Here is a 23,618-nt window from a genome sequence, read left to right on the forward strand (position 1 = left end):
ATTTGCTGTCTTTTTTTTTTAAAACTGCCAACATATTGTTATCAGCTGACGGCAGTGCTGTGAATATTTATTGTTTTCTTGTGGCAGGCGCTACATGCTGGCTCATTTGTGGGATGATAAAGAACCCTGGTGTGAATATTTGTCAACAGTGTTCAAGTAATAACAGGAAGTGAACTGAGGGCTGTCAAGCTGCTTTGATGGAATTGACCCCAAAAAGTTAATATTTTTGCTCTGTGTTGAAAACAAAAAAATATTAGGTAATCTTTAATCCACATAAACTTTTCCCACACAGTATATCCTGACTCTAAATGTGGAGAGCGTGGAGTGAGGTGTTTCACTCCTGGACTGTTAATCACCCTGCCTGGCTGTGGAGGTGGAAAGCCTCCTCTTAAAGAGATTGATTGAGGAATTACTCTGTGAGCAAATATGTGCGTGAGAGTTTTGGAGACACTGTAGAAGAACAGAGCATTTAAAGTGCTGCAGCCGGACAGTTTTAGACGCAGGCAGAAATCAGTTAGCCTCCGTATATTTGACGTCACTTTTACATCCTCTACTATTAACAAAACACTTCTCAGAACAGCGGCTATTGATTTTACACAGCTCGCTCTTCTTCTATGCCATGTCCATATTGTTCCCCCATTAGTGCTGTATGTGTGGACGTAGCTGGCACAGATCCCCAATGCATGGAAGACCCTCTAAAATAAAGAAGGGGGGAAACCCCAGGAACAGAAACGGAACAGGGGTCGTCACGGCAAGTTTGTTGGCGGGATGGCTCCCATTGTCACAGTGATGGAGCAGGAGGGCAGGGTCCGGATGGGGGACGGGCATCGTTAATAGGAGTCACACTGCTGCTGTCAGCGGGGCGTCCATGAGCCACATGGACCATACTGCTACCATCGCACGTGCATGTCAATGATGATATGTAGACTATGCGTTAGGGCTATAGCATGCTTGAGCATGATTGAAGGCATGTGGCTACATTTCTCTCATCCATTTGCACACACACACACACACACACACACACACACACACACACACACACACACACACACACACACACACATAGGGATGCACACACTTATACGGTCTATAAACAACGGGCTGACAGAATAGCGGAAACACTATAATCCAGCAGCCCTGCAGTCATGGCTGTTTGCTTCAGCTCATAATCTTGAGTAAAAAAAACAACTGAAGTTAACATTAACCAAATAACATGAGCCTCATCTAATTAATATTTAATGCAGCTACTGATTTTTATTACTTTACTGTGTGTTATGTAATAACTGCTATTTTGCTGAAAAACATGAAATTCATATTATAGCTTCAAAATGTAACTAATGATAGATAACACTCCTCAAAGCTTTAGGCTTTTTCTTGGACAACAAAATGTATTTATGTTACGTTAAATTATAAGAATCTGCTGATTTGAGACGGCTACTGCTGAAATGTTCGCTCGTTTTTGCTGTAAAAGCCAGGAGCGGAATCTTATTATTTTTTATGGACATTTTATGGACAGTTTTCAATGAAGCCAGGCACATACTTACTTTTCATGCATTGCACTTTCATTGTCGTGATACGGCTTGGACTTAACTACTGTCTTTGTTTTTCTGTTTACTTTATTGTATCTGGTCGATCCCCCGGAAGACTGAGTACTGTATGTGGAGGGAATGATAATAAATTCTACATTGAACCCTGAATGTTAAGATCTTCTTGTTTTCTGCAGCTTACTGCATTATCGGGGTGTTTTCTCATACTGTTTTGTCTCAGAGATGCTTTCAGTCCAAAAAAATTTGTGCAAGCTCCTGTTTTTGCTGAAGAAAATGTCATTTTCATAAAGATATTGACATGTGACGTGAAAAACAAAGTGTGACAGTGGGAAGACAAACACAGTGACAAACGACACAGCAGGAGTTTGGCGAGTCCCATGTTTGTTTGTCTTGCACATACTGTACGCATGCGTTTATGTATATGAGCTGACTCACGTGCATGTATGTGTGTGTAGTTTAGGGTAAAGACAGTGACAGTAAGTCTATTCTCCCCCTTTTCTCCACCACCCCGATGTAGAGCCTCCTGGGATGATTATTAATCTAATAATTAAACATTTATTGCCAACAGCACCTGCTCTCTCTCCCCCCTGCGGACCCCCCGGGACCCCATCACAGAGACAGAAAGAGAGAGAGGAGGAGAGCGGGAGAAGCAGGGAGGGAGGGACACAGGAGGAGCCAGAGGGAGGGGTTGGAGAGAGGAGAGCAGCAAATCCGAAGGGGTCATCATCACATTGCTGGATTCTTTCACACCGGCGAGCTGTGTTTTTGTGTGGTGGCAGACAGCGTGTGAAGTTATGTGAACCCAGAACAAAAGAAACAGGGAGGAAGGAACAATCCGATGCTGGGAAGGAACTGGAGGGACTCACAGCAGGGGCCCCCCCAACTCAGTCTGACATCAACGACCAATCAATCATCTCGACTTGATTTCTTTAAGTCAACTTTACTTTCTTTTCTTCAGTTTTTAAAGAAAAAATTTCACACGGCTGAATTCAACTCGGGATCATAGAGACATCTCTTGGGGGCATCTCAGAACCAAGTGAGGAGGCAGAGGAAATCCAAGTCACCAGTGGATAGACTCCCACTTTGAACAGCTAGAGACAGTGAGACCTTCAGCAGGAGGGAGAGCAGGTCCCTCTGTGGGGCAAGATGCTTCGCTATCTGTTAAAGACCCTGCTGCAGATGAACCTGTTCAGCGACAGCATGCGAAACCCATCCAACGGCACTGATCTGTTCTACAACGGCTCACTGCCCTCCTTCAACAGCTCCCTGCTCGACTGGGGGAACTTCACCGGCTTCAACGGTAAGAGCCTGGAATTTGCTTTCGAGTCCTCCTCTCTTTCATCCCCCCTTTGGTTTGTCTTCACCCTCTTTTCCTGACATGTGCAAGGGGGCACACGGCTTTTCTTTTAAAACACTTACAAGGGGCTGGCTTTTGTGATGATAATGTGATGTGATCATAACTGAGCTGGGGAAAGGAGAAAGTGAAAAGTGGAAAGGAAATGTCATGAGAGTGAATCTCCTGTGAGGTGACTGGAGATGAAGGACTGTTTGTACTGGGATGAGGTGCTTATAATAGATCACTTAGCCAAATGTAAGCTCTGCTGATCTAAGACCAGATGCAAACATGCATAATGAGTATCCAAGAACTTGGTGGTGACAGTTAATTATCACATACCATGGCTGGTAAAAGATGATTATCAGATAAAGCTCCAGACATCCAGCCCTTTAAAATATACAAAAATTTGATTCGGCTGGATCAAAACACTTGTAACAGGCAGGATATAAATTCCTAATCTAATATCCCCGTCTACCCACAGCCATGACTTCTGTTTCCTTGAGAGCGATACCAAACTAAATCTTATTCTCAGCCTACGTCCCTCTGAAGATTGCTGTCCCACAGAAAGGGTCACCACATGCTCGCTGCACACAGAGATCACACGCTTGTCAGAGTGTTTTGTGAGCTGTGAGTGAAATTTGACAGAGAGACAGAGAGAGCATTACCCAATAACACGCTCTGTTTTGCAGCGGCATGAGCCTGCAGTCTGCTCACTGCACTGAATGAAGCTGTCTGCTGTCAGCCATGATGGAGAGGAGCTGTCACATCTCCTTAACTTTTGCCACCGGGCTCCTCTCTCTTCCTCTGTGTCAGTGATGAAACCCCGGGCTGCAGCACTTGTGTCCATTTTGCTCCAGGTGGAATTCACAATCACCTTGTTTTTTATGGTAGTGGAAGGAATTTGGGTTTAAATGTGCGTCTGCAGAGGCTTATTACCAGGATGTAATGAAATGTCCCTGCTGGGAGTTGCCGTAATGGCCGAGCTGTATATGTATGCGTGTTGTGTGTGTGTGTGTCTGTGTGTGCGTGTGTTTGTATAGGGTACAGTTAAGTCAAAAGAGCACCTTGATGTCTGCTTTAATGAGCACCCCAGCTTTGTCTCCATGTCAGTGCATACCAATGAACAACACACACCCACACACACCCACACACAAACACATACGCACCCACACCCAGACACACACACAAACACACACACACACAAAGACACAGCCTTGTTAGGTGTATGTAACTCACTCAGCAGTGTTATGTGATTTCTCTCTTTCTTTCTTTCTTTCTTTCTTTCTTTCTTTCTTTCTTTCTTTCTTTCTTTCTTTCTTTCTTTCTTTCTTTTTTTCTTTCTTTCTTTCTTTCTTTCTTTCTTTCTTTCTTTCTTTCTTTCTTTCTTTCTTTCTTTCTTTCCGGCAGTCCACCACCTTGTGCCCATGAGTGTCAGGAGTCACAGTGTGTCCTCTCTGTACCGCATTGTGTGTCTGTGTGTGGAGGTGATTGGTGTGTATTTTGTCACAGAGGGAAGCGAGGTTTGCCTTATGATGAGTGGACATGGGCATGAAAAGTTAGATTTTCTTCTGAGCACCCCCCCCCTACACCACCAGCAGCAGCATCACCATCATCCCAATCATCAGCTTTGAGTTGCAGTGCTGTATCAATAATGCTGAGTTTATAGCTTTGCATTCATTGTCCTCACACTTCTATTTCTTTCTGTCTATTCATCCCCGCCTCATCCACAAGCTCTAATGGAGTGGAGATTGAGCGCGGTGTGCACTCCTGAGATCTATAGCAGCCCAATGAGAAAGTGAGCATGAGATGCGAGGAGGGACAATGAATCTATTGAGAGGAATCTATCTGCTGTACAGCAACACTGATAGACTGATAGGCTGATAGACAGACGTGCCTCCTGTGCATCTGTCTTCATATTCTGTCCGATCTTACCCCAGAGCTCCCAGAAACACTATCTCCTCCCCACAACCTTTAAGTGACATCGATGTGTTTAGCCAGTCTAAATTAGCACTGTGGGTAGATGTAATAGATTGACTAATCAGCGATCAGCGAGAGAAAGTATATAAGGTTTCTCCATTGTTCACCTAGTGTGGAGGATATGGATCGACCACATGGAGAGAATGAAAACACCGGCAAACACTGATATCTAAATTTCCACCTGCTAGGGAAATCAATGTGACTGTTTCCTAACAAAAACTACATCCAGCTTTTTCACTCACACAAAACCTCCTTTGTCATCTTTGGCCAGATTTGGATTGATTCCCCACGTATTATTTAGTATACTATTTGCCATATAATAGAGATGTATCTCGCCAGCCATTGTGTGCTGATTCACTGAGGGTGGAGGGGTGGGGGGGGCTGCCGGTCAAGCCGTGGGTATCAAGGCAAGAAGCTCAATAGCAAAGCGGTGGGCGGACAGCCTGTGTGGGTCGACCTGGAGCTCAGAGGGAGGCTCAATGGGAAAATCAATGCAGGCCGATAACCAATTTGGGAAATAATGGACAATTCACTCAAACACAGCAATATAGTGGAACTGCTGGGCCTGGCAAGTTTATCTATTAGTTCTTTCATTCGTTCACTCTCCGACTCGTCCTTTATGGAACCTTTCCTGTTTTCTCTATCGACAGTTTCTTTTGGGAGTTCCACTCCCACGGCTGATGCAGGGGTCCAAACCAATACCTGATTACACCTGGCAGACCAGTTTGTTGATCGATTGGTTGATTGATTGCCTGGGGTGGATTATTGAGCAGCTGAATCTTTAGAAATTACAATGAATTAAAAGTGTGTGGCTGTATTGTGTAAAGTTATCTTTGACTATCTATCTTATCTTGTTCATATGCTCTGTTATTTGTGTCTTATAGACGGAGGGAACCTCACTGGACTTCTTTGTAACTGCCCACTCGTCCTCATGCTTGTGCTCTCATTTGTGCTCCAGACTGTGAAGATACATTCATGATCCATAAGAGACAGCAGAATATCTCCTCGGGTCAATAGTGTTCAGACCGACGCTCTTTAGGGAGCAGATGCACTTTCCAAAATCAGAGCGTTGAAGATGTTGGGCTTACGAATCAATATGGAAAACTTTAATGAAAGAGCAGCAAGCATGGAGAGAGTTTCAGTTTCTCATCTATAAAGATGTAGAAGGCCTCATTAGTGTGGCAGATGCAGATTACAGTGTAATCAATACGTTCCTTTTTATGGAAAGAGATATCAGAAATCACAAAGACGATTGTTGTATCATATCACAAGCACCAGTTTGTCCCAGTCATGGATGACTAAATGTGTTGATGTTCTGCGAGATAATTTCATGATAAATCTGTCATTATGATGCTATAAGATGAGAGGTGGTGTGTGTGTGTGTGTGTGTGTGTGTGTGTGTGTGTGTGTGTGTGTGTGTGTGTGTGTGTGTGTGTGTGTGTGTGTGTGTGTGTGTGTGTGAATGTGTGTCACACATAGGCATCTGCATGTGCATTGATGCAGCTGGGTAAGGCCATGTCTGCTGCTGCACTGTGTAATTGTATGTGTGCATGTATTGTAATTTATGGACACTAATGCGGCCATTTGTCCCTTCATTGAGGTCAAGTAGACTCCCCTTTGCTCTATTCACCAATCTGCCAGGGAGTCATTAAGTCGCTGTGCTTGTCTGTGTGTGTGTTTGCATTTGTCCTGGCTAATTACTTCTAAATATTTCAATATGTAAATCTCATAAAAGTATACCCCCCCCAACACACACACATCACCCAGGACCGATTTTATTTTCAGATTCTGAAGCCGAGCTGCCTGTAGAATCTTTATCAGTGCAATCAGCAATTCTTACAGTCAAGCCTGTTCAATTTGCACACTGATAGAAACAGACTGAATTCAGAAAGAGGCTCTTGGAACTACAGAGGGAAGGTGCCAGCATGAAACCCACCAGGAGGTCTGAGAGGAGGGCTAAACTCATTTTACCAGGGAACCGTTTGCTTGCTGTCTGGTGCTAATGGAGAGTGTCAGGGTGGGGCTGTGTGCGCCCAGTGGGCACCTGCAGAGGGCTCAGGACCTAAAGCACAAAACGTGAAGGAAAAGATGAACAAAGAAAAAAATCTGAGGAGCAAAACATGTTTGCGGTGCTTCCCACTGTATCCATACCACTGCATTCCTCATTTTCTCACTGGGAATGTCTGGCTCACTGAAATGCATTATTAATAGATATCTAGGGAGCATTTGGGAAGCCAAACATCTTTATTCATGGTGTGAACCAAGCTCTGGGAACCACCAGTTGTCTCCCCTCTTACTAATCTCAGCATTACTCTGCCCAAAGCCAGAGGAGGTAGAGCGGGTCGTCCACTAACCAGAAGGTCACTGTTTCCTCCAGACTGCATTCTGCAGTGTCCTTGTGCAGTACACTGAACCCCGAGCTACCAGCAGTGTGTGAGTGATATGACAGAGAAAGTACTGTATGTACAAGTTGAATGAATGAATGTGTGGTTGAATGTGACTTTAAGACTTGAAAATGAGAGAAAACAGAGAGAGGGAGGGAGATGCACGAATTCAAAGTCACCAGTAAAGCAGGCACAACCCCTGCCTCTCCTCTGGACCTACTCTCCCTGTCAGAGCTGGTTCCAGCTCCAGCGTGAAGTCCGGATCATTAAACGTGACCTTTCTCAGCGAGCCGGTGCTGATGTTGGCGGCATGGCCGCAGCTGGGACTTTGTAGTGGGCTAGAAAGAGAATGTCTGATGACTGGTGAGGGCTCAGTGGTGGTTGGCCAGACAAACTATGGCGGGGAGCAGGGGGTGGAGGGACCTGTACCCCGCACACACTGATGGCATCCGGCCAAAACAACTCATTATTCTAGCAGAGGAGGGTCAGGAGTTCTCACACACACTGCTCTTCCATGCTGCTCTGTGGACCTTTCCTTGCAGCTATGCCTTCATTGTTAATAATTAGAACAAAACATGAACCAATGATGGTGATCTCTGTCCACATTTATGTCAGTAATCAATTTCTTGCATCTGCATGCACAGGCACTTGTGTGACTACTGTGTTGAAACCTGATGACATTTGTTCATCTAAAGTGTTTTTCAGAGCAATCGAAGCCACTACAAAGACACATATGAATGAAAAAAGCATCATAACGCAACTCTGGTGTAAACTGTCAGCACAACATGATCCAGGATATCCAAGAGAATCAGCCGACTCCAACAAGGTCACAAATGCTTCTCTCGGTGAGATGCCCACTGGTTTTCGGCACAGCCACTGCAAGAACATGAAAAAGTTCAGCTTTTTAATGACTGTTTTAGAGGAATGTCATGCTCCATCTTTTCAGTCGTACACTGCACATCATACACACACTGCTGCAATCTGAGGAACTCACTCTGTCCCTGTGATATCATGTCCACTGAGGACCATATGAGGTCCATCATATTTAGCAGTCATACAGAAAAGATGTTCCCAATACCTGTCAGTCATAGACTTTTTATGGAGGAAAGTTCTGTGTATACGGAACACCCGAAACCTACTGGACTTTTCAAAGTGCAAAAATGTAAAAACAAAAAGACTAAATGCTAAAATACAGACATTCATATTCAGAGAGGCTTGTTCATAATAACAGTTTTCATCAGAATTGTTGTTCAGTGCAGAACATGATATGCTTTTGAAAACCTCCCTTCTTTAAGATAGAATGGTACGGCTCAGTGATTATAGCTTTTTCACTTGCACTTTTCCACTGTTAAAATCCCTTTTCTCTGTTTCCACAGATCATTTCCATCTGGAACATTCAAAATCTCTCAGCTATGTTTTACACACCGCAGGCTATATCCATACAACTGACTTTTCATTTGAAAACATTGTCTCAATCTAAAACATCATGTCGACACGTTTTGGCTCCGCATCAGTTTTATCCCTGTCCATACCAACTCACCTGAAAACACATATTACAAAACAAGAGCAGGGTGCCAACAGCATTTCCAAACTTCTCCATTTCAGTAGCTCTAGATCTCCGTAGTCGTGTTAACACCAGGCGTATCCGTAGCACAGCTGATGTGAACAGACGTATGGATGTATCCTTAGACCTGTTTCTTTCCAATTTTTTTTAGAGAGATGTTCAAACACAAAAAATCACACGTGAATAAATGGTTAAAACATTTTGTTATTTTGTATTTTGTTTATGCAGGCTCTGTGAAATGGCAGTAAAATGGCGCAGCACATTGCAGCAGCGGCCTCCAACTTGCAAGCCTGCAGGATATTTTTGTGGATAAACAGATACAGATACATTGTTTTGTTTTCAACCCTCCAGGCGATCACTTGGTTAGCGTTAGACATAAGTCCGTGATGTTTACTGGGTAAATAATAAACAACTCTGAAACTTTGCTCTTTTTCTTTGTGTTCAATACAAAATCTAAAATGGGTGAAATAAACCGTATTCAAAGACGAATGTGGTCGAACAAAAGGACGCCCTGCTGTTCTAACTTTCAGGAATCTTCTCTGTTACTCACCCTCTCTCATCTCCTCTGCTATACCTCATCTGTTTTATCTCCCGCCTCGCCATCATTCATCCTGTGTTCCTTTAACCTCCCTCCATCTCACTCTATATTTGCCCACTCCCACTATCTGCCTCACTTCAATTTTGTTTCAATTCCCTTAGATTTATTGGCATGGCTGTCGCATAAACAACAGGACTGCCACATTGTGTGCACACAAAAGGAAAATAGAAAAGAAGCCAGTGAATGCCTTTTGAGTTTATATCCACGTCTGTGTATGTATACGACGGCATCTTGTTAATGAAGGATCTGAGTGTCTACATATTCACCTCCTCTTCCTCTCTCCATCCATTCTGTGCTCCTCCATATCATCCCTCCATCTGTCCCTCCCATCCTTCCCATTAAGAGCCCTCCACGGTTTCTTCCAGTAGCAGAGGATGAGGAACATCAGGCGGCGCTCAGCGGCTCAACGATGGCTCAGCAGTCAAGCTCGGTGCCCAATTACAGGCAGATCATCTCAGCGTGTTCTCAGCTGCTTTCAGCTTCAGCCTCCTCGTTGTGGTTTCCATCAAACACCGGCCCGCTACATCTTATTATTCACAATTTTACTTTACAGCCTCAATCTGTAGCTACAGCATGGAGCTGTCTGTTGAATACCAGTTGAGTTTTAACTAACCAAATAGAAGTTTTACCTCTGCAAAACTCTGTGAGATTATAAATGTTCATTTGGGTAAATCTTCCCCTTCTGTGAGATTTTGTGAATATGAAGATACATATCGGTTTATCGTATATCACAGAACTAATAGGAAAAAAAACTGAGGTACACAATTAGAACAAAGTTCACTCTGCGTTGTTGTTTTCAGCCCAGATCAGATGAACGTATTTTGCAGTGTTTTCCATGCTTAGCTCACTGTGTCTGAGATAATATGCAGAATTATGTACATAACCGAGTGGAAATGGTAATGAGGCAGCATCTGTGGCTGAAGAGGACAGAGGAGAGAGAGTTAGAGAGAGAGAGAGAGAGAGAGAGAGAGAGAGAGAGAGAGAGAGAGAGAGAGAGAGAGAGAGAGATTGAGAGAGAGAGAGAGAGAGAGCAGTAGAACCTACTTTGTAAGCAGAAGAGAATTCTGCGTATGCTAATAGCAGCTCGGACAACTTCCTCCATCCCTGCGTGGATTTCTCCGGGTGACGAGCACAGGCAGATTGGATGATGATGACGATATGAGATTGCGGTTAGATTCACTCATGAAGTGCAATATGTGGCCAGGGATAGTGCCATGTATTTGCAAAAAGAAAAAGAAAAAACGATGATAACTTCCTGGATTTCAAATTGTCACAGTAGCTCATTCAATTTCCCGTGTAGAGGAGATGTGATAAGACACCGAGATGAGAGTATGATAATGAAGGTTTTGCTGTTATTGGAATGAATGAATGAATATTATGTCCATTTCTCTTCAGAGATGGCCCCATTCAGTTTTAGATAATAGAAAAGCTGACTGGGTGTCCATCTCACTACACACTGACCAATTCATAAATAAAACTTAACTTCCTTCAGATGTGCTCTTTCTGCCCAGTCTCATAGTAGTTTATTAAATAGTCAAAACAATTAAAGTACTAATTCGGAATCATGGCCACAAAGTTTCAATTTTTCGTGACTTTTTAAATTTAGCATATGACAACTGGAAAGTTATTTTTGAAGCTAATGAAACACTTTATTCATTAATGGGGGCCATCACAAGTTGGGGTGGTTGGTGGGCGTACGAAGTGGGAGAGAAAGTATGGGACAGTGAAGACGAGAGGGTCAAATCGTGAGTCCGCTCTGTGCTCACTGCCTTCTGAGCTGAGGCTCATACACTCACTGCCTGCTAAGAGGATTTTTGTTCGCAGCAGTACACAAAAGTCTTAACGTGTTAATGAAATTAATGTGCAATGTTTAAATCAATCAAATCAATTGAATCAAACAGGGCTGACTTGCTCACAGGACAACAAAAACATATTTTTTCTTCTTCGATCGATGCCTCCATAAATTATCCACCCTTCCTATTCTCAACAACTCCTGCCTCAGTATATTAAAGAGGCCGGCGGCACCATTCATCTGGGAGCTCACGTACAAGGAAGGGGTCAGTCAAAATGAGGGGTTAAGTGTGCTGATGACGAACGGGTCACCAAGAAAGGTCGTAACCCTTAACCCATCTACAACCCCTGCGGTAGATAAATTAACCCCCAGCCCCCTCAGCCCTCACATAAATCCGAGATGAGGTAGCTTCCTCTGTAGATTGAGAGTGATGACACGGTCCTTTTGTTCATCACACCTGCCCGACGCCATTGTTATTCCAACCGGTGTGATTAGTCAGTAGTAGCTGTCAGAACCGTCCTCTCCATTGTCATTGCAGTAAACGCTCTGATTTGCGTGATGTGATGCATGTGCCTGTGTGTGTTAGACAAACGGACTGCAGCTCTCTTTTGAAAAAGTAATAAATAGTTGTGGCATCTTTTCTGGATAAAAAAAGGCTTAGACCCAGTATATGATTAAGACGACTTCATCAAAAATACACATGTATACGATACGTATACATGTCAGTGTCACACTAGTATCGGCTCACTGGTGAAATCACATAAGCCCTCGGTGTAAGCATGACAAATCTCTCCCCCTCTGCTGTTTGTCTCTCTCTATCTATCTCTGTCACACACACACACACACACACACACACACACACACACACACACACACACACACACACACACACACACACACAGACTCACACTGCAATACATATAGCTGTCTCCAAAATCCATTTCACATCTTGATCCCACTGCCAATTATCTCTCGATTTCATCGGTAGGAAAGAAACATGCAATGACAACCCTGCAGTGTCAACACTATCGGTCATGCATGCCTATGAATACTAAAATGTCAAAACAGTGTGGAGAGTGCAGATCATGGGAGCTTTGGGTTTTATACCACAATACGTTCTCCTCCTGTTTTCAGTTCGTTAATTATGTGTGACTATGCAGAGATGTGCGGCGCAGAAATCACAACACTAAATTTTCCTCTTCTGGTTTGCATTTGATTTACATTTGATTTAACCTCATTGTGGTCTGTGGACATTTCAGCTCAGTTTGTAATTATAAGGCCAAAAAATAGCCGCAGAATCTCTTGGAAATTACCAAACTGCTTTTGATAATTTTATTCTTTTTTTCAACGTATTTAAATCTTTCTTTTCCCTTTGACTTTTTGCAATTAATTGCAGAATCTTGCAAAATATTCCGTGAATAAATGAAAGCTGAATGAATATAACGCAGAGGAATCGCTGCTCTTTGACTGTTCAACTGTAAAAAAAAAATCCATAAATTGATTCATTCCGCAGCACATGAATACAACAACGATATTCAGTATCCTGGAGCAATAACTCATCCACTGTATGATTTGTTCATTATTATTTGATGCATATTTTCGGTGTATTCCTCAGTGTATCTGTCATGCCACATGCCAATATTGATTCATTAGCTAAGATTGTAAATGTGTGGGCGTGCGTGTGTATCTGTGTGTCTGTGTGCGTGTGTGTCTGTGTGTGTGTGTGTTTGTGTGTCTGTATGTTTAGGGCTGTATATCCGGAACAATTACCAGACAATTACTAAGTAAACACTAATTAATCAATAAAGACAGTCTGTGACCCACGGTGCCCTGACATCCCTTCACCCATTCACATGTACGCTCACACACACACACACGCTCCAGGCAAACAAAAGCCTGCGAGTAAATTGACTTGGGAGAATGTTAATTTCTCCTCTTTGTCCATTCACTCTCGTCCATCAGTCTCCAAATGACTGATGCAGATTGACTGAAGTTAACTTTTAGTTGGCGTGATATAATTGTAATCACACGCTGAGAGTTGTGTTTGCAGAATATTCAAATTTTGACATTTTGGATAATGTTTCCTGTGCAGGTTAAGGCCACAGTTAATCAAATGAAAGTGAAAATCCAATATTGGGCTGGTTGGGGCCGTACACTGGGAGGTAAATGCCACTTTGATTAGGTTTGATTCAATTCAACTGCATGAAAGAAAGCAAACAAAGAGACATATTTGCTTTTTTTCCTGTGGAATTAAATCTTCCTCTTTCAGACATCTTATAAATACCTGTACAGTACAACATGAAGCAACTCAAATAACACAGCAGCATGTACTTCTGAATGTCAAACAGTTCTGTCTTTATTCCTAACTTTTATATTGATACAGTTAAGCACAAGAGATACAAGAAAACTTTGAAAATGTTTTCTTGTCTATGTATATGTATATTAGTTTATAAAGTAATAATAACAACACCACTAATAATAATGAACTTTATTTGTAAAGCACCTTTCATACAAGAGATATAGTTCAAACTGATTTACATACAATGTAGATAACAATAAAAACAAGTTAATAAAAGTAATAACATGTTAAAGGACGTTTAAAAGAAAGAAAAACTAAAACAAATTATAAAAGCACAGGAGTGTGGACAAGTGCAATATCTAGTTAAAGACAGAAGTAGAAATATTTTTTGAAGTGTCTTTTGAAGCCTTTTATTGAACACAATTCTCTGATATATTATATTAATTGAATATATTCGTTTTTTATCCCGTTTATATTTTTAATACACTTTTTATATCTCCTCACATCAAGTATTGCATGCTACTATTTATTACTTTACTGATGTCTATTATTTTTTCTATTATCTTATCTTATCTTATTATCTCATCTTAAATAAAACCCATAGCAAAGTTTTGTGAAAAGAAATTAGTTGAGGTCATACAGACAAATGGTTAAGATGGTTCCCAGTTCACAGTGTGTCACAGGAGAGTTTTGTTGATCACACCTGAACATCTCAGTATGACCCGTGCTCCATGTGGGGGAGCAGATGTCTTACACATTCACTTCTTGCTCGATGCTCCTCATGACCAGTCAGGTGACATCACCCAGCAGTCAGGTCTGCTCCTAATAACAAAAGTTGTGTCACCCAGAATGAAAACTATGAATTTATATTGTGTATTTGAAGTGAGTAAAACATGTTAAAGAGAAATAAACCTAGGTTGAGCGTATTGTTAAATTTTCCTACATTCCCACACCAAGAACTTTATTAGGAACCCCTGTACACCTGCTTATCTATACAGGTGTATAGGGGTTGCACTGCGATGCAGGTCAGGAGCTTCACTTCATGTTCACATCTAACATCAGAATATGATTTTTACCACGGTAGGACTGTAGGTGCCAGATGGGCTGGGTTGGGTATTTCTCAAATTGCTGATCTCCTCAGACGTTCACTCACATCAGTCCCTGGAGTGTTTACTCAAATGGTGAGAAGAGCCTAAAACATCCAGTGAGCAGCCGTTCTGTGTGGATGAGAGAGATCAGAGGAGAATCGCCAGGTTCCACTCCTGAAATGGGAGGCGGCAGAGACACAGACTCACCAACACTGGAGAGTTGAAGACTGCAAAGTGTAGCCTGGTCTGATGAATATGGATTTCTGCTGAGGCTGCAGAGGATAGAGTCAGAATCTGGAGTGAGCCGCTTGAATCCATGGAGCCAACCTGCACTGTGATAACAGTCCAGGCTCCCGGTGGTGTGATGGTGTGATGGTGTGATGGTGCAGGGAAGGTTTTCTTCACACACTTTGGGCCATAACACCAGTCAGTCATGGTTTGAATGCCACTGTCTGAATAATTATTCTCACTTCGCTCTTATGAAAATGGTTTAATGAAAAGCACAGTGGGTTTATTGAACTTCAGTGAGGCTGATGATTCTGCAGAAATTATGTGACACAGTCATGTGGAATCTAACACCAACAACTGAGGCTGTATGAAGAGCAAATAAAGGCCACAGCCAGTTTGGCTATCTTGTTCCTAATAAAGCTAGTGTTAATGTCCTTGTAAATAGTTAAAACATGATTTTACTCTAAAAAGCTGTATTTCAGCTGACCATGACCTGTTGCTAGTGATGAAGTAGACCTTATGAAAACATTTCTGATCAATATCAAGGATAAAATAGACATTTTACTTAGCAAACTGCTGCTGGCTCACTGACCCATCCTGAAGTGCCAATGGAAAGAGTTTTAAGTGAAAAGCTTTAAGAGACAGACAGGGGAGGAGATGAGAAACCTGCAGAATGGGTCCAGAGTGTCACAGACTATTTTCAACGACGATGGTGGCTGAAGGTGGAAGAAACGTCTGGGAAAGTGGTTGTGAGAGTGTGAGTGTGTCAGAGGTTAAAGCCAGGAGGATACAGACGGAGAGATCAGGAGAGTAAAGACTTACTGAGGATGACTACGGTGGATTTTCTTCAACAGTGATGGCAGGTTGTGACTGAGGGTCAGTGAACACGCACTGCATGAAACAGATCATATCAGAGTAGATAAGCGTGGAGGGGCCGAGGGGGAGCAGCTGCACTGTCAGCCTGCATTGTGAATTGATATCACGAAGCCTGTTCTCTGAAGGAGCGGAAGCCATGATGACTCCAATTTCGAACAGCAAGATTACAGTTCGCTGAGGCAGGAGAAGAGGATTTAAGAAAAGAAAGCAAACACTGTGGCTCCTGAGGAGTCATTCTGGGGATGTGATGTGTTTTAATACTGACAGAAATACACAGAGCTGTGGAACCATTTCATTGTGATTCTCAATTGCTTTAAAGTGAATGCAGACAAAGGACATTTTGACCATTTTCCAACTGAACCCAATTGAAATTGTAACCTTTATTTATTTTATTAATTTATTAATAATATATAAATACGTTTTTTTGTCTCTTCTCATTAGTTTGCTTTCAAAAATTAAAACTATGCTGCCTAATCTATACAGGGTAATGTCCATCCCCATCATGGATCATGTTAATGAATTGTGCTGTTGTTTGGTCTACAATTCACTTGAAATGATAAATACACTTAAGATATGTTGAAAGCATTCACAAAAAACACGAGTCTCTTAAACCTCAAGGCAAAATAATCTGTAAATGCATACGGAGATTTTAAAATGTGGAAATCTTATCTACAAATGTGTATTCAGATTGGAAAATGTGTATATTTTCAAATTGTATCACACCCATGGGTGAAGACACAACTTAAAAGAACAAACTTTTGTAAAATACAATCAAAATGTCCCATTAGAATAAATGAAAAAAATATATAATTTTATTTACGTAACTCTCTTTTAAACAAAGTTCCAAAGAGAGTAAGTTGAGATCCATAAACTGAACAACCATTTTGAGTAGAAACCTCGATAGGACAAGATCAGGAAACCTGTGGCCGTGCATCGTCACACTAGGACAGAGTCATCACAATACAACTTTATTGTCAGTTTAGATTGAAATTCTTTTCACATTAATGGGCAGCTCCATTCCAGAAAATCAAAGAGGGCAGGAAGTGAAACTCAGGGGGAGAGATTGTTCCCGAAGCAGAGGTAGAGATGGAGCGACTCCCACTACTGACAGTGGAAAGCCCACGACAGAGTGTGACAGGGGCCACAGGGCAACATGGGAGACTGACATTTTCAGGCACTTTAATAAATGTATTAAGATTGGCAGCTTGACTTGCCGTTCACCAGCCTGATTTCCATAAAGCTATTTATTAGGCTGATTTCCCAGGCTGAGAGCAACAGAGAGAGGGGAAAGGAGTGGAGGGGGTCGACGCCAAGGGGGAAGGCTGGCAGAAGGTTAAGGGCAAGTCGCCATGGAAACAGACGGGGTGGTTTGTGGGGAGTGATTGGGAACTGTGGACGTCCATTTACAGGTGGAGGAGAGACACAGAGCTCCAGGTTAAGGATCAGAGATGACTGTGAGATCCCCTGTGCAGACGCTAAAATTACTGTGGGGACGTTTCCATAATAGAATCAAATTCATGGTGGCATCTGGGTTTATGAAAGTTAAATATGCTGTGAGTCTTACAGGTGGGTAGCGGAGCTCACCACCCCCCAGGTCACCATCCATGCACACATTTCGCATGCAATTAATCTCATTGCGGCAGGTTAACGTGGGCACAATCGCAGCTCTAATCCATGCAAACCCACTCACGTGCACGAGCGCTTCCTGCAGGTCTTCATTAGCGCTAATCAGGGTCTCGCTGCTGCCCACAGCGGGGGCCACTGACATCTCTTTGAGTGCTAGCTTGTCCACACAATGGCAAGTGCGTGAGTATGTGTGTGTGTGTGTGTGTGTGTGTGTGTGTGTGTGTGAATGTGTGTGTCAGACTCCAACCGTTGCCTCCACTGCAGCTTTAATAATCCACCAGATCGCCGTATGGAGCAACAGGAAGTGTAAATATGTTGTTGAGCAAACATGGGAACAGACCTACTGAGGGTGAGGGCTGAAAAGCATCAGGATGCAGTTGTTCAGTGCAGCAGTGTCACTCCACAACCAGGATATCCTCTGATTCTCCACAACTCTAACTGCTGCCAGATGAATTCCCTTCTGGACAATGAACATGTGGTTATTTTATAAATAAACTATGTATTTAATGCATTCATTCATTCATGAAACGGCTTGTATTAATAGTGGTCTAGATTTTTACCTCATTAAGTTCATGGTGTTCAAGGTCATTCTGACGCTCCTATGTCTAATCAGCAACTGCCACTCTACATGCAAACCACCTCATTAGAAAAATTTTACACGCTCATTATCTCTCATAAACCTTCCATGCTCAGGCCACATCCTTGTAAATACAGTTCGTTGCAATGTAAATCTTAAGAGACTTTCACTCCTTTTACATTAGTTTAAAAGCTGGATTATGATTGTAAAATAGAAGCCAATCTGACGAGTTTGTATTTGGTTGGGCTGGTTTCCTGTTGTTTAATCACAACTGATGCTGATGTTTGTGTTATATAATTACTACTCTGGGAAAGAGAAGAGCTGAGACAGTTAGAGCGAAGCCATGAGAGTGTTTGTAGCACTTGTTACAAACTGGTACCACTGGTCTTTTTTAATTTTTAATTATATAACACATAAAGTATTTATCAGTGGTTTATTTATAAAAGTAATTAATGAACCAATTTGCCAGGTTGTGAACAATCCTTTTGTTTTCTGTTCAATTTGATAGTAGCACAGTTATAATTGTTTATAATTGTAGCACTCACTAGCTGATGACATTCCAAATCAGTCACAGAGATTTCACGACTTACTTCCTCTTTTTGTGCTGTTATTGTATGATATAATAATAATGATGATAATAATAATAATAAAAATGATGATGATGATGATAATAATTATAATAATAAACTCAGCACACACCTCTGCCAAGGCCCAACTGTTCCTTTAATTTTAATCAAACTGCAATAAAATGTAAAAAAAAAATGCCATGTTAAAGAAAGTGAAATTTGCCTGAATTTGCCCCCTGATTTGGATCCACACCCAAATTTAGGGTTCTTTCCCGATCCAGACCACATCCTTCCACCAAGTTTCATGGATTTTTATTAGTATAATTACTTATATACGTTTTCATCATTAACTTATTTATTAACTTAGGATAGCAGGATGTAGGCCGTTTAAATGATAAATATTTCACAGTGAGGGAGAGTTAACAGCCAGGTGTGTTTACATCTCTCTCTCCCTCTGGTCTTGTTAGGCTCATAAGTTATTTATAAAAAATCGATGCCACTGGATCTGTCTGTTAACCATGAACCCATAGTGAGGCAGTGTGTGTGTGTGTGTGTGTGTGTGTGTGTGTGTGTGTGTGTGTGTGTGTGTGTGTGTGTGTGTGTGTGTGTGTGTGTGTGTGTGTATGTGTGTGTGTGTGTGTGTCTGTGCGTCATTATCATCCAACTCAAATTTACTCACACATTTTGTTCTCTTACATTCATGCCGGATAAACTTGTATCACCTCTGCTAAATGAATGAGATGTAACATGCTCGATATACAGTCATAAAATACGACAGTGTTTAAAAAACAAAATCAGTTCATTGTAATGTTCATAGTTTAAATGCGATGGTGATGGGCTTATTCCAATAACAAACCCAGGCCATCAATTCTCCTAAACAATGCCAGTGACTAAAACAGTGACTAACGTCTCAGAGTTACTCACACGGACATGAGCTCATGCTTAGCAACGGACCGGTTTCAAGGAAATGCAACATATGAATTTAACTTTCAACAAAGAGCACTCATGACCCAGATGCATGCTGGTTGACTCATGACTTCATGAAATCAGCATTTTGTGTCTGACATTTTTGACAGGACGCGTTTTCTTTATAAACCTCGCCGATGTCTTTATATTCAAATGAGACAGGTGAGAACCGCGGGATCGGACCAGCTGGCTTGTGTGAGGCTGACCTCACCACCGCGGGCATGTAGCTCCTAAAGCCCTGACAGGGGTGACATCATAGCCTAGAGTCACATCATCTGACCTTGGACCGCAGCAGCTGCCTTCACCTTGACACAAAGAAAAGTGCAGGAGGGAGAGAAGAGCGACACTGCACAGGACGTGAGTCAGTCGGAGCAGGGTGACGTCACCTCTAAAGGCCCCCACTGCCTTTTCTATTTTGTAGAACAAAGGGCCTTTCCCTGAATTTTGCTCCAAATGTAAATTTTCATAGAGTTTAAAAAAATCTGAGTATGCTTAATTGACTCAGCTTCTGGCATGAAAATAAACATTTGCTCCGGGCATCATCAGTTATTTTCTCAACTGGACTTATCAAAATATGAATTAAAAAAAAGGTGAGGCCCTGGGACAAGAGGGAGCAGCTGGAAGTGAAGCTGGAGAAATAAGCAGAAACATGTCGGCTCCAGGTGACAGCAAGGCGTGGATGGAATTGTTTGTTTCGTGAACAAAGTCCTCTTCATGTGTGACTGCCAAAGTGTTCACATAATATATTCAAAGCAAACATGAGACTGAATTTCCAAACAGGCAAAACAACAAAGGAGTAATGTCAGTCAGTGGTCTGTTATTGCGTTTTTAAAATAATATCAATAATAATGATTCATCACCAAACTTTTATTTAAATTAATTAAATGTGATTTATTCTTTTATTTAATCTTTTAAATAACTGATACTAATTGTAACTATTTTTTTTACCATCTATTCAGTAAATTAAAATGCCAGAGATTGCCAGAGGGCAATTTTCAGCTGTAACCCCCGGCCAGGTGTGAAGTTGGCAGCCTAAACTCAAATAACAACAAATAACAAATTACATGTTTAAAACAACAATCAATTAAGTACAAGTGAAATATAGAGAGATATAAGCAGGAGACAAACATGGGCAGCAATTAAAGTGAAGCAAAAAATAACGATTCTTAAAACAAAACAAACAAAACACCAAGGACAGAGTTGAAAGAAAACTTTTTCCACTCACTTTGTTCCCTTTCATTAAATATTTCAGTGAGGCTCCAAAGACCAAATCAGTTTCCATTTGGCTCTAATAACACAGATCCAGTGCTTCTATCATGGTGATGGACTTTGTTATACAGAAATCTGGTGTATTTCTAGATGACACTTTTCATGAAAGATAATTCTACCTTCTGTCAGTGTGCTAACTCGGGCCTCATGGAGCAAGTGTTGGTAAGATGACAGAGGATGAAAGGGGAAAACAGTAAAGGAGAGAGAGATGTGGTGAGCAGAGGAGAGGAGCGAGTATATGGAGTCACAGTCATCTCTCCGGGGCACCTCCTCCTGGGGAGCCATGCTGAGGATGCGTGGTGCAGCATTCACTCCGGCAATTAGCAGCCAGCGCCTCCTACCTGGTGCCATCGACAGAGGGAGTGTGTGTGAGGTGCTAGGGGACAGGGTGTGTATCTCCATTCCTCTCTCTCTCTCTCTCCATCCACCTCTCTCAGCTCAGTGCAGCTTTGCATTTGAAAAGGCTCTGCCACTCAAGAAAATCCCTCACACATGAAAACAAATGTCAGGGGGCAAAGGACAGAGCATCAAAGGTAACTCACACTCTGAGAGGCAATAGATTGTATTTAGCATCCTGCAGACTCAGTGAAGTGGATCTTTTGGTTATCAGGGGTCAAATTTGTAGGGTTAAAGTCTACTGCTCAGTCCAGTGTCAGAGTTTGAGCTGATGCCATGAGTGATCAACGAAACCTTTGGAAAACCAGAGAAATCCTTATCATTACATCATGTTCACCAGCTCCACAGGAGAAGCAGTAAAAAGTCGCACTGAAGTTGAAAAAGATAAGAGCAATGGCGACCTCCAGTGGATGAGAGGAGACTCTGACAGGCTGTCAGTCGCTTCAATCCTACATCGAACACTCGCTGCTGACAAAGATCTCAAATAAACTGGTTCAAACGGACGAAATAAGAGTCCAGCTGATCTGAGTCAGTGTGACGCTGTGCAGCTGAGTGTTGTTTTTTATAACTCCTTCCTAATGCAGATAAAGTCCAACATGACCAACAACATAAGATGAGGTAAATAAATTCATGGCGTCATATGTTGGCAAATACTGGATGAGTCCACATGTAGATCTGTGGTTCCCTCTAGTGGCCTGATGGGTGAAACTCAGGCTGCCCACACATACTGTCTTAGAGCTTCGTCTACTTTCATCTTTGCTTCTTAGCCATTTAATTTTGATTCATTTTAGGGTCTTATAGGGTTGCTAGTTGAATTATTCTGGGTATGAAGGATTGACATGATACGCTAATGCTTCAGCCTAATTCTTTGCAGTCTATTTATTTATTCATTTGTTTATTACTTATTACTTTGTAATTTTTGTAATCAATCAATCAATCAATCACATTTTATTTGTATAGCCCATATTCACAAATCACTATTTGTCTCATAGGGCTTTAACAAGGTGTGACATCCTCTGTCCCTAACCCTCAACAAGAGTAAGTAAAAAATACCAAAAAACCCTTTTAACAGGGTCACAAGAACGTGGAAACCTCAGAGAGAGAGAGCCATATATGAGTGATCTCTCTCCCAGGACGGACAGAAGGGAAATAGAAATATGTTTTGTGGACAAAAATTAAGTCAAATGAACTAAAACGATTTAATTTGTAAAATCATTCAAAGGGGAATATCTGATGAGGTGATTATTTTACTTTATTTGATGTCCTCCATATTTAACATAAACATAAAAATATATATGAAAACTAGAAATTAAAATGTTACTCAGTAGAGCACATATCTCCACCAAGGCCCAATATTCTGATTAAATTCCATCATACTGAACCAATGTGCCTGAATTTATTTCATCAAGATCCATGATTTATTACCTGGGAAAATTATGAAAATGTAAAAAATAGAACGTCGTCCTGTTTCTATAAACTTTAACTTCAGTCAGAACGAAAACAATGGACACAACAGTCCCATTAAATTCAACATTTTATACATTTACAGATATCAGTCCCATAAATGTGCCTGATTTGTTCTATCAACTAGATCCATACATTATTTTCTGGGAATTTGGTGCAAACAGTGGGAGTGTGGCACGACCTGTGTGTTCTGAGGTCATTAAATAATCATTCACTTCACTGCGATCAGGTTAAGGCTCAAATGAACGGAGTTGAGGATGAAAAGGTTGCTCCTGGTTCATTTATAAGCACAAACCAGACAAAGAGGAAAATAATTCCCCGGGGAATATGAGACTGAAGGCAGCCCATCGTGTCCCTGTAATACCAGTATTGAACACCAGATGTCAGCAACGCATCACATTGTGTGTGCATTGACTGTATGCATCTATTCAGAGTAAAGATCCTCAATTGCAACAGTTTCACCCTAAGAAAGAGCTTTATTCATCATATAAATAAATCTTATAAGAAAATTAAATTCACTTCATTAACATGGTCCATGTGTAATGTGAGGTTTCAATCTTCTCCCGGCTCCAAGAACACAAACTAACTGTGACATTGTGCACCCTTTTTAAAAATAACACTCCCACACATTTATCTAGTGTGGGTGAACTGTCGTCAAGTAGAGCATTTGAACAATGTACTTACTATTTTCTACCTTCAGTGAAGTCGTATAACCTCTGACCCCATGCAGCTCACATTCACTGAGAGGAAAGAGTCTATATAACATTTGAAAATACAAACAGATACACATTGATTTAATGAAACCAGTGATTTTTTATCATACATCCACTAAGTATGCAGAGGGGTGAAAACTATTATAAGTATAAAGATGAATTCAAGATTTCCTAAGTCAATTTTATATCTAACCTGTTAGCATTATATTTAATTTATTATGTCTTTATAATATACATTCATAAACAGTTGTCTTTTGTTTATCTTTACATATCAGAAAGAATTTGTTTTATGTCGGAAAAAATGGAAAATAATACCAACAAATAAAATTTTTATTTGCGATCATTTAGATTC

This window comes from Limanda limanda, chromosome 14 (assembly GCF_963576545.1).
Source record: "Limanda limanda chromosome 14, fLimLim1.1, whole genome shotgun sequence".
NCBI lineage: Eukaryota > Metazoa > Chordata > Actinopteri > Pleuronectiformes > Pleuronectidae > Limanda > Limanda limanda.